Source organism: Argentina anserina, chromosome 2 (assembly GCF_933775445.1).
Source record: "Argentina anserina chromosome 2, drPotAnse1.1, whole genome shotgun sequence".
Lineage (NCBI taxonomy): Eukaryota > Viridiplantae > Streptophyta > Magnoliopsida > Rosales > Rosaceae > Argentina > Argentina anserina.
The window spans coordinates 19,174,300-19,186,651 of NC_065873.1; the positions used below are offsets into that span (position 1 = coordinate 19,174,300).

General features: G+C 34.5%; 1 pseudogene; it reads right to left on the minus strand.

Annotated features, from left to right (window-relative positions):
- Positions 1–8,577: 8,577 nt before the first annotated feature.
- Positions 8,578–11,538, minus strand: LOC126784119 (desiccation-related protein PCC13-62-like; annotated as a pseudogene).
- Positions 11,539–12,352: the final 814 nt, after the last annotated feature.

Here is a 12,352-nt window from a genome sequence, read left to right on the forward strand (position 1 = left end):
CGACTGATCGAGCTCGCTATCAGAGGTTAGTTAGGCGCTTGATCTATTTGACCCATACTAGACCAGATATTGCTTATGCAGTGAGTGTAGAGCCAGTTCATGCACAATCCAAGTGAGAGTCACATGTATGCTGTTATTCGAATTTTGAGGTACTTAAAGTCAGCTCGAGGGAGATGAGTAATGTTATCTAAACACAACAACATTCTTGAGGTTAGTGGCTTTATATATGCAGACTGGGCTGGAAATATTACAGACATGAGGTTGACATCAGATTACTTTACCTTTGTGGGAGGTAATTTGGTCACATGGAAGAGTAAGAAGCATAAAGTTGTAGCCAGATCTAGTGCTAAGGCTGAGTTTAAGGTATTACTCATGGAGTGTGTGAATTGTTGTGGCTGAGAAATCTACTACGTGATTTGGATGTTAAGTTAAAAAGTGTTATGCAATTGTATTGCGACAACAAAGCAGCAGTTGACATATCACAAAATTCAGTACAACATGATCGTACTAAACACGTGTAGGTGGATTGTCATTTCATAAAAGAGCAGCTAGATGCAAAGATTATTAGTTTCCCTTTTGTCCTTACTGAAGAGCAGCTTGCAGATATTCTCACTAAACGAGTTTCTAAGAAAGCGTTTTATGACTCACTTAGCAAGTTTGACATAGTAGATGTATATGGGTCAACTTGATGGGGAGTGTCAGCGTGAGTCATAGAATGTATTTTAATGATGTATATCGTGTAGTTAGTACCTATTCTGTATGTGGTAGTACGCAGTACATAGAGTTATAGTACAATGTATTCTCTCTATATAGTTTGTAGTGTGAGTTGAATAGATATCAGAAAATTTATTCTCTAAATCGTGTCATATATAACCCCCATTGCCCTCTATTAATTCTTGATACGTAAATTTCAGGATTAAGTTACTAAATTTTCACAATTAAGCTACTTAACCGACCAATGAGAATCACCACGTATTGAACCATGTATTTATGTGGCTGCTCAAATGAATACGTACGTAATATATAACTGACGAGAGTTAGAATCCTAACTGCTAAGGTACGTGGCGATCGGTACTGCGCGCCGCTAGCTAGCACGTTTAGCATGGATACGTGATACGTCAACCAATCTATCAACCAATCTATACAAAGCAAAACAAATAAAGTTGAGCGGCCAAGACCTTTGACAAATGAATAATCTCGATCTTCTATATTCTTTTTTGTTTTGGTGGAAGAATGTTATATATGCGTAAGGCCGTAAGCTAGTAACTAGGTTAATCAATTTGACTTGGGTCCCCTCTGCTGGCTAAACTTTAGGTCTCTTCAACCAGCTAACTAATTCAGCTTGCCTAATCAACCAGATCTGATATTGAAATAATATTTCCTTTTCGCTTACGGAAACATGGAGTTATGGAGATGCTTAAAAAAGCAAACTAGTAAGAAAGTTAAATTGCAGTAGAACTAATGTGTTAAGAAGAGAGTTTTTGAGGGGGGAGAGATCTAACCAACAACATGAATTAAGCTGCTATTATTTACCTAACTTCAAATTCATCAATATATAACCTCTCAACTACAAGGAAAAAAAAACAGTATGAATAAAAACAATTAATGACAGTGAATAAAAACAAACATGCACCAATAACCAATTTATGACAGTTGCTCTTAGCATTCACATACCCAATTACTTAACGTAGTAGCATGTGCATGGCCAAAAAACTACACAAACAGAACCAACTGAACGTTCATGGCAGGGATATGTTTTTTCGGTAGTCCAATCCAACTAATTAAGGCTTAGTTTAGTATTGAGTTTTGAGAAAAAAAAACCACTTATTTCTAACTCATAATGAGATTTTTCTATTTGGTAAGTTTTTTTTATAATCTATTTATTTATGAAATTCAATCTTAATAACCATGATTTTAAAAAGCAGGTGAGACCATGCTTAGAGGGGTGTATTGAATCAACAGTCTGTCTGATTTGTGTTGTATTTCAAAAATCCTTTAAAATCGGCAGGTATTCAATCACGATTTAAAAAATTTCTTTTAGAATTTTGAGGTATTCAATCATGATTTAGAAAAATCATACGAAACCGGGTGGTATTTGAAGCTTGATTGGACGCGCGAGTGTCACATAATTAAGTAAATTAACCATGTAAAATGTCATCGTTAGTATAAAATAAGCAGAGATTGTTCAGTCCGAGAAATTGAAGGGAACTCTAAACTTTTAGTGTTAACAAATAATTGGGGGGGGTTTGAGATTGATTATTAACTAATAAAATAAAACCTAAATTACTATGTATATGATCGACTTCTCTTTACCAAACTAAACCAAATTCATCAATGCACCACATAATTACAAGTTTGGTTCTATCATGCATTCTAATTCATCTAATTACATATTTGTAGACACCAATACAATTAGAGTCTTATGGGAACATCTAATCATGTAAGATTTCTATTGACGTTTAGGTTGACTTAGGGTCTCACTTAAATTGCATGCAATTAAGTTTAACAACACTTAGGGTAGAAATCAAACAAGATTACATTTAAGCATCAAATCGTTGTTGGAGACATGCTTCACGGTGGCATCACTCATCATGGGGTACATGTAAATCCAGAATTTCCCACTTTAATTAATAAAAACCGAACCTACTTAGGGCATGATTGTTAAACCGTTTTATAGCCATCAATAAAACAATGTAGAAGATAGTATAGTGTAAGTAAGGGTATCGTTATAGGTCGGGGATTGAGGGTACTCTACAAGATAGAGCATTAGAAAAATAATTATTATTTACCGATATTCACATATTTACAAGAGGTAAATTGTTTGAGAGATGCGTTTATTTCAAAATTCTTATGAAAATAAAATATAATTATGTACATGTGACCATCCTTATTGCACACACACATATGTAAACACAAAACGATATTACGCTATCTCAATCCTAACAACCTAAACATGCAAGTTTAACGTTGAATCAACTCCTTAGATAAAGACAGCCAACACAGCCAAGTAATTATTTAAATGCTTTTAAACCCTCATAAATATCAGCCGACGCAGCCAAGATACAAAGACTATTTCATATAAAAACAGCCGACACAGCTAAGTAATTACATGAATAATTAAGAACGAAGCATATGAAGTCGAACATACTAATACAAGAGTATAGCTGACGCAACCCGATACCTCATATTAACATGCAATCTATGATTCCCCTACCCACTTATGTTAACCAACGCAGTCCAAACACAAGCAAGGTACATATGTATGAAGAACAAGAATCATAGATCTAAAACCAATAAACAAGCATGAATCAAATAGCTAGAACATCATATGATAATGTAAGAACAATAAATCACACATAAACATATACTAATAATCAAAATAAAACAGGAAGAAGAAGAATAAGATGATGAACAACATAAAGATTAAATTAAAATAAAAAGAATAATTCATAAAGTTACACTTTTTGTTCGTCGAAACTCCGAGCACAACTAGTATGATCACACAAGAGGGAAATCACTAACGAAAAAGAAAAACCTAATCTATTATGGAGTAGAGAAAGAAGGGCAGGAGATGGAGAACTGGTGCGGCAAAAGGAGATCCCCCATTCATCTATTAAGTGTCATATATATAGGGAAGAAACCCTATAAAATTGAGCTAATCTTGGCCCTTCTTTTTTATGATGATAACTGATCCAAGGGAAAAAAATAACTCAATTTTCTATCAATAATATATGCTCAGAAAAGCCCTAATAAAAGTCCAATTCGGCTGACACCTACTTTCCTTCCTTGACTAGGATTGCTTCCTCTTTTCATTCTCGAACAGTTTAACCTCTGCTCAGTAAATCAAGCATAACTTCCTCCAGAAACATTAGATTGTGCGATTTCAACGGCTATGAAAACTAGACTCATAGAGCTTTCCATCCATATATTATGCATAATTTTCCTCTATATCGTTTGTCTGCTATGATCTGTAGAAGTTGACTGTTCTGCAGAGGCAAAATTCTAATTCCGGGTTTTATTGCTTCTTTTGATCCATTCAACACATCTTTTTCTTGTTTTGCTCAAATAAACCTACAGTGAAAAGTTAAAATGAATATTATTAAGTGAATAACTAAACTAAATGAGAGAGAAAATATATTAAGAACGTCGCATACTCCTATCAATGATTTGATTTTTGTAGATATGGATGATGGAGATAACACTCAAATACAATCTTAGGGACTTCATTCAAGCACTAAATTCGTATGCACATATCTAAAAAATTATCTAAGAGCAAGTAAAAGAAGAGTAGAACACAAAAATAGAATTACAATCTTCAATAATTATAAGAACATAGATTTGGCATAGTCTCAAAAACATATCAAATACAATCTGAAAATTCTGAAACAAATACGAAACCAATACTTCCACATAAACAATAACAATCTTCATAGACAAATAATTGTAGATTAACACAAATAAACAAAGCCATGGAGATGAGTTGCGAGAATCACACGTTGTAAGAACCTTAGAAGTACGGCTACAATATGTGAAACTCGGTGGAGATGATGATGGTTTTGGGGTGGACGGCTTGGCTGATTTGTGAGAAACGTTTATGGTGGTGTTTTGGTAGAGTTTTGGCTCTTGAATGCTAAGGAGAATTGATGATTTTTCTTTGTGAAAAAATGTGCTATTTATAGAAGAGTTTTGGCTCCTTGAATTTCATAGCTTGGACTTTTTCTCCTCAATTTCTTTCACTTATTTTTGTCATTGGTGGGTGCAATCTCTTTTGATAAATTCATTCTTTTTCTCCTTTTTAGGTGTCTCTTTCTTTCTCTCTTGCATTATATCTTTTTATTCTCTTATTTTTTTTCTCTCTTTTTCTTCCACTTATTTTTGTCATTGGTGGGTGCAATCTCCTTTGATAAATTTCTTATTTTTCTCCTTTTTAGGTGTCTCATTCTTTCTTTATTTTCCTTTTTTACTTCTTTTCCCCTATTTTTTTTCTTCATTCTAGCTACACAATCTCATCTTTAAAATTTGAAAATAATAAAAGGCAAGTAAGTTACAGAGTAGGAAAGTACGATTAGGAAAGTTACGGAATAAGAGTTTCAGTTCAAGTAGGATTTTCCCAAATGTACGTTTCCTAGTCTAAAAAGGATTCCTAATACAAGTAGGATTCTCAATATATCACAAATGTTATAGAAATGCCGATTAATGAATAATTCTATTTTAACTAGGTTTCCTAGTTACACAAGGAATCATACTCTAAATAGAACTCTCGACAATTTCTGTGTTTTCAACATGTTTTAGCACCAAAATGCAACCAACGCTACCATAGACTCTTAACTCGACTAAATGACTCAATACTACAACAATAAGAGTTAAGCAAAGTACAATTGGAAGTAAAAACATGTTAAGAACGTCGCACAAAATGCTCCTATAAAAACTCCACTGGCTTTGAATGATTTATCAGATGGTTGATTTCAAGGAATTCTAAAGGGCTTGGTATAAATACCAAACCCTATCAGAAATCACAAGATAAGTGGCATGATTTCACTTTCTCTCTCTCTCTCTCTCTCTCTCTCTCTCTCTCTCTCTCTCTCTCTCTCTCTCTCTCTCTCTCTCTCTCTCTCTGAAGATAAAGGGGGAAGAACACGAACTGACTTGCTTCCCTGACTAGCTGATCTGCGATGAGAAGACGAAATATAGGTGTGAATCGTACTGGAATCTCTCAATTGTTCAAAAGGTATGTATCAAATTAGGGCCATCAATGTTCTATTGATCTTTGTTATCAAATCTTGTTAGCTTTCCAGACCATTTTAGTATCATTTTAGTATAGATCCACCCCTTATAATCGATCAATCCCTCTATTGAATTTCTGTGGGGAGGGACCTTTTATGACATAGACCTTCGGATATCGATCACCCAATAATTGTCATAAATATTAGGCGACCCACAATCAGTCAAGTTGTGGTGGATACGTTCATGAAGATGATGAAGAAGTAGAAAGAAAATAAAAGGTGCTCCGAGTAATTGATCGGTCGATGAGGATATAAATGGAGGCTAGCTTCAATGAGTCTTGATAAGACAATAAGGATGATAGTTAATGCATCAGTTTGGGTCATCAAAACCTAATCTCCCTAGATCGATGAGAACCTGATGAATGACCTTGATCAATCCTCTTCGTGTCCATATATGTGAACTTTTTCTTTTGCATAAAAGATTTTAGTTTCTCTTTTCTTTATATATCAATATAGAGTTTTGAGTTCTGAGTAAGAGTTTTGAGATCAATGCATTATACTGGTTCCTTAATCTCATTTTGATATTTCTATTATGCCTGATATATTCGTTGTTATTTTTGTGTTATAATGGTTTTATGCAGCTAAGCCTGTTTATGAATTCTAATTATCCTTCAAATGGATTTGAGACAAAAAACGTGGGAAAAACTATATTTTGTTTCCTAGCATCATTTGTTGTGGTATGAAATGAGATCTCTTCCTCTTCATCTTTCTATACAATTACCAGCCAACGTGTATATATAATTTATTGTAATATATCCTAAAACTGGTAGTAGTAATAATATAATTTAGAAAGCTTTAGTTAAGCAAGATTGAATTACCATACCATTACCTATGAAGGCTTGTGTACAACACTGTCAGAACTATTTATTTCCATGATGCTATCATTATAGTCAAAAGTTCAAAATATTGCTATCTTGGATGCACTACTTTCCCGGATAAAAGAAATCTCCTTTCCACAACAAACTTTGATAGTTCTATGTAATGCTGCATAGATAGATGCCATAAAAATTTCTTATGTTTTCTTATAGTTCCAAATGCCATCAAATTTTGTTGTTTTTACTTGCTTTGAGTTAGTTCTAAACTTGTGATATGCTATCTAATTCTTCTATTTGCAAGTAAGTTTCCAATATTAGAATGCACCAGCCAAATTGTGACACTTCAGCTATCAAACTGACTATATGTTTCTTTTTTAGGGACTCTATGGTCTTATAAGTGTGAACAATGAGTTAAGCGTTTGCCTTCAAGACATGGAGCAATAGACACAACTTAAATATGGTAACCTTCTCTTGAGCTAATTTGTTTCTTGAAAAACAGTAATGATTATCAATCTCTGGTATATAAATTATGATGTCTTTGATGAGTTGAATGATTGATGGTGATCCAATTGTTAGTATATATATATATATATATATATATATATATATATATATAAGATATATTTAGTTGAGAAGATCACTTATAACATTTAGTTGAGAATGTCATCTTTTTTATTGACCGTAAGGTAATCATGTTTTCATGTGACAGTGCATCACTTTGTCCAGCAGTAGATGATGGTCAAAGGGAGGAAAATCCATATATATGCACTGCCCCTGTAAAGGTGTAGTTATAGTTTGAACTGATGAGATGACACATATGCACTGCCCATGTAAAGGTGTGTAGTTGTAGTTTAGACTGATAGATGACATTCATGATGAACAAATTTGATTGGAATTAATGTAGTATGAAGTTATATATCTGATGTAGTATTGACATTGTACTAATATGATGACATTCATGATGAACATATTTGATTGGATTTCACTGTTGTATTATTTTTGTTACTTTGTAAAAGGCATACATTATTATTTTAATATGTTCATTAAAAAAGAAAACCAAATTCTTAATTCTCCATGTTCTCTATTTTATTATTTAATAACAATATAGAAATCATATATGCACTTGTGAAATCCAAGCAAATCAAGACAAATCTGGTAAATACAATACATTGAAAAATCTGGCTAAATATGTGTGGAGTTGAAATAGTCTATGGATTCTCAGAATTCACGGAATATGATAAATTAATCTGAATCATTTAAAATTAGAGTTGAATACACCCCTCTTAGTGTCGGGGCTAGAGGAAGCATGTTCAAGCCTAGGGCCCTACATTATAAAGGCGCCTAATTATAGAAAAAAGAAAAAGAAAATGGGAGTTAAATTAACTAATTACTTTTTTTAATAATAAAAAGTTTGCAATATCTACTAAACAAGTATGAGATTAAAATAAAATAGTCTAACTCTTTATAAATTAGTGTGTTTCTATATAAGTCTAACAAATTACCATAATTCATTCACAAGTTTTTTCTAGAGCATGTACGACATTATAGAATAATCATAATTTATTTAAATTTAAACTTGTGAGATATTAATATGTAGTAGATTATCATTATTTAATAAAAGCTAGAGTTATGACTAGCCTTTAAAAATGACAAGCTCTCTTCTAGGGTTTGCAAAACCGCTACCCCTTCTCCATGGCAGCCTCTTCCTCCATCTGCGGAGGAGAAAAATCTACGTACCATCAATGGTATTGCCAAATCAAAGTAGGTCTCTACCTATCTCTCACTTGTTTTCTCCATTTCCGGCGAAGACGAGATCTATAATTCATTTAAATTCAACCTTTTACCAAACACCTTTTGTCTTCTTCAGATCCAAGGTCATGCTTGGCTCGTCGGGTCTCGTGATTGGATCTGAAGGATTCGCCTACGGTTGTTGATTTGGATTGGTGTGGCTTTGATGGGATTGTTGGAGGAGGAAGCAATCACTGGAAAGACTGGGAGTGTCCGTCTTCTTTGGATCTTAGGTTGACCTCTTGGGTTCTTCCTTCTCCGGCAATGGCCTCAAAGCTGATTTGGAGTTTGAGATATTGTTGGGGAAGACTCTTATTTCATTAGCAGTTGGGGTTGATGCGGGACACTCCGATGGTGGTAGCAAGGCGTTTGATGATGGTGTTGTTGTGTAGTCGGTGAGCAGGTGCCCATATCATTTTCAGGTTGGGTTTTTCGGGCTCGGGCTAGACGTTCATGTTCTTGGGATGTGATTTGGGGTGGGCCTGACTAACAGCCCCTATTTTGGCTGAAGGATGGAATTCCCGATTATCTACTAGGAGGGGAGTTCTTGTCTCCTCTAGTTAAAATAGCTTGAATGCGTTGAGTACAGTGTTAGGGATCTTAGTTGTTCTTTTTATTATCAGCTTCTAATTTTTCTAGCACTATATGACTCTAGTACTTCATGGTTTAGAAGGTAGGTGTACTGCTTGCTGAGCATATATATAATTTGATCAAGAATACAAAAAAAGATTATTTTTTTATTTTTTTATTTAGGATTTTCTTAAGCATCTATTTCATGACCTCAAAATATTTTCCGCCTTAAGTCTCCTTAAACACAGGGCCGACAATGACATGCTTATTTAAAAATGAGTTTTTCCACTTCAAACTCAAACTGAGCCTAAGCATCATTTGCAAAAATTAAAGGCATCATTTGCTTAGCCGGGGTTCATGCAAAGGCAAGTGAATTCACATCAGCGGATAAAATATTGCTGGTTGTTTGGTTTCTACCCCCGAGCATTTTGTTAGGCACTATAATCCCTTCATCTTTGTTACCACACCCACCGAGGAGGTTCCGACGTGCAGAGATGAGGCCGGTGAATTCAATCACCGTAATTTTGTACGGAACCACTATCTCGTTTGCTTTGTTGTACAGTAGTGTACGTACCACTGCATTTTGCCCCCTTCAATTCCCAAAAGTTTTGCAACCAACTATACCCAACTAGGGATGGATCCAGGATTTAATAATATGGTGTGCTAAGTTTGGGCAAATGGCAAATTTTTAAGAGACTTCATAGCAGAACGGTGTTAATTTCAACATAGAAATGATAGCTTACGCGTGTTGGAAGAAGATAAAAGTCTGTAATTCAAGTGAAAGAATTATCATATATACTTTGTGTTGACAGAGAAAATCAGAAAAACAGAATAAAGAAACCCAGAAAAATAGTACAAAAAACTCAGAAAAACATAACAAAAGACTCAATTGTTCATGGGCAGCCATATTTATATATACTCAATTTTTTCACTCCAAAAAATGAGGTGGGTTACAACAAACCCTAGCCCACCCCTATATCTATGCATGTACCCAGCCACATGTAAGGTGTATATCTTAAGGATAGAAAAAACAGACCAACTAACAAGAGCTAGCTATGGGGTACAAAACGTACTACAAATACTAGGGCTGGGACCGATACAATTCGGTTCGGAATTTGGCCAATACCGATACCGATAATTTATTTGGTTTCGGTTCGGGATAATAATTTGAAACATAATACCGAACCGAACCCGTACATATCGATTCGGGATGAGTTCGGTTTAATTCGGTAAGATTGTATACATTTGCATGTATTTTTATCTATTTATAAATATTAGCTAATATAAATTAATATTCTAAAATTTTAAAAGTACAATGTAGACCTAAAAACAAAAAATACATTAAAATTACATAAATTTAATATATTTTATACATTCGGTACGAATTATACATATACCGAACTGTACCGTTTATAAAATTTCGGTATTAAGTTCGGTACAGGACGAAGAAATTGTACCGATTCGTCCCGACCTGTCGGTATTCGGTACGAAACGGTCGGTTTCGGTACCATTTTTTCAGTACCAACTCCCGCACCCCTAACAAATACATTAGGATGTGCAAACATAATACATATATGTGAGTTTGGATTAGTTATGAATTAGGGTTAGTTAGAATTTGTTGTATATGCACAAAGGTTCGTTGTATATTCGATCTTAATTAGTTTCTTACCTCGCAAAAATTAGGGTCGGTAAGGCTTGGAAGGGTTCCGACATAACCATTTAATCCCAGGTAATTAAGGTTATTTAGAATTTGTTTTATATGCACAAAGGTTCGTTGTATATATATAGTTCGATCTTAATTAGTTTCTTACCTCGCAAAAATTAGGGTCGGTAAGGCTTGGAAGGGTGCCGACATAACCATTTAATCCCAGGTAATTAATTAAGGGATAGCATAGGTTGCTAGTAGAAAATTGACAGGGTTTGCATAGGGGTTTAATGGAGGGTCTAGGGAGTAACCCACTATATTGTCGAAACCTCTTGCGAAATTCTCCCTGCTGATGTCCAAGAGAGGCCTTGGAAATCCTCCTACTGTGCTAATGAACGCTCTGAAATTCATTAATACAAATCGTCAACAAATATCCACTAATATCATTGCTGCAAATCGTTATGTTAATTTTATTGTCTTTAACTTCATGCATGAAGGGTTAACCCCGATGATACATGCAAGCAGGACCGTTCCAGCCGTTCATATGTTCATGACTAACATACCTGATATGGCCAACTTCTTGATAAGCAAATTCCTCAATGATATGAGCAACAACAGGGTCGTCAGCAAAAAGGGCCTTCTGGCCACCAATAGGAGGAACTCGGCCTCCAAGAACTGGATTGGTGCTGTTGAGGCCTTTGCCAAGAGCACCGAACAGAAAGAACTGGGCCTCCAAGAACTCCATGTTCAAAGCAAATTGAACACCATCAGTATCAGTGGCAGTACCAATGGGTCCGCACTCCGCAGTACTCGTGAGTTTTGTTATCAGTGTCACTCATAAACCCGGTGAGTAGTGAGGCTGAGATTTTAATGCAAGAAGAAAAAGGGTGGTAGCAGTCATGAACTGAGAAATTGAACGAGCCATTGCTAATGTCATGCAACCAAACGAAATAAAAATGGATGGAGTAAACAAAACATGCACCGATCCTTAGTCATTTGTAAAAGCTTTTATAGGCATGCATGCCCTCCGGAGGAGGTAAGTTCGTGGTAAGCATACATCTTTTCATGCAAAATATACATAAAAATCAAGTAGTAAACTAGTAATCCTATTAGCTAGCTGGTTGAATATATAAGCATATAAACTCACTGGAACAACAAGAAGAGATTAACATATGTAGATGAGACTGGCAGGGGCATCTTTCATTGGTTAGTACCAGTGTTCTAAATATCGGGATATATCGGTGATATTTAGAAACCGATAGGATAAATGTCATATCGCCATAATGGCATAATATATCGGTCAACTCAAAATATCGGGTCAACATGCGATATATCGGTAGATTTTTTTTTTCATTTGACTTTTTTTCGATGATTTTTTTTTCGGTGATTTTTTTTTGAGGAATTTCAACGCAAATAGGCAGAAGATGATTTATGAAAATGATTTTATCTCATAAGATGAGGATGAAGATAATTGAGAAGATGAGTTTGACTTTGATTCTGATGATGAGAGAGTTTATAATGCATGAATGCATAATCAATATCTTAATCTATCTTTTGTGCACCTATTTTTGTTCAATTGGTACTTAGTAGTTAATATTATTTGGTATATTTTGAATATTTTGAAGTATATGTTTATAAATATATTAAATTTAAATTAAAAATTAACAAAAACGATAAATCCGATATAATCTGATATATCTCGATATATCTCCATTATATCCTTATTTTACAAAACCGATACGATGCCGATA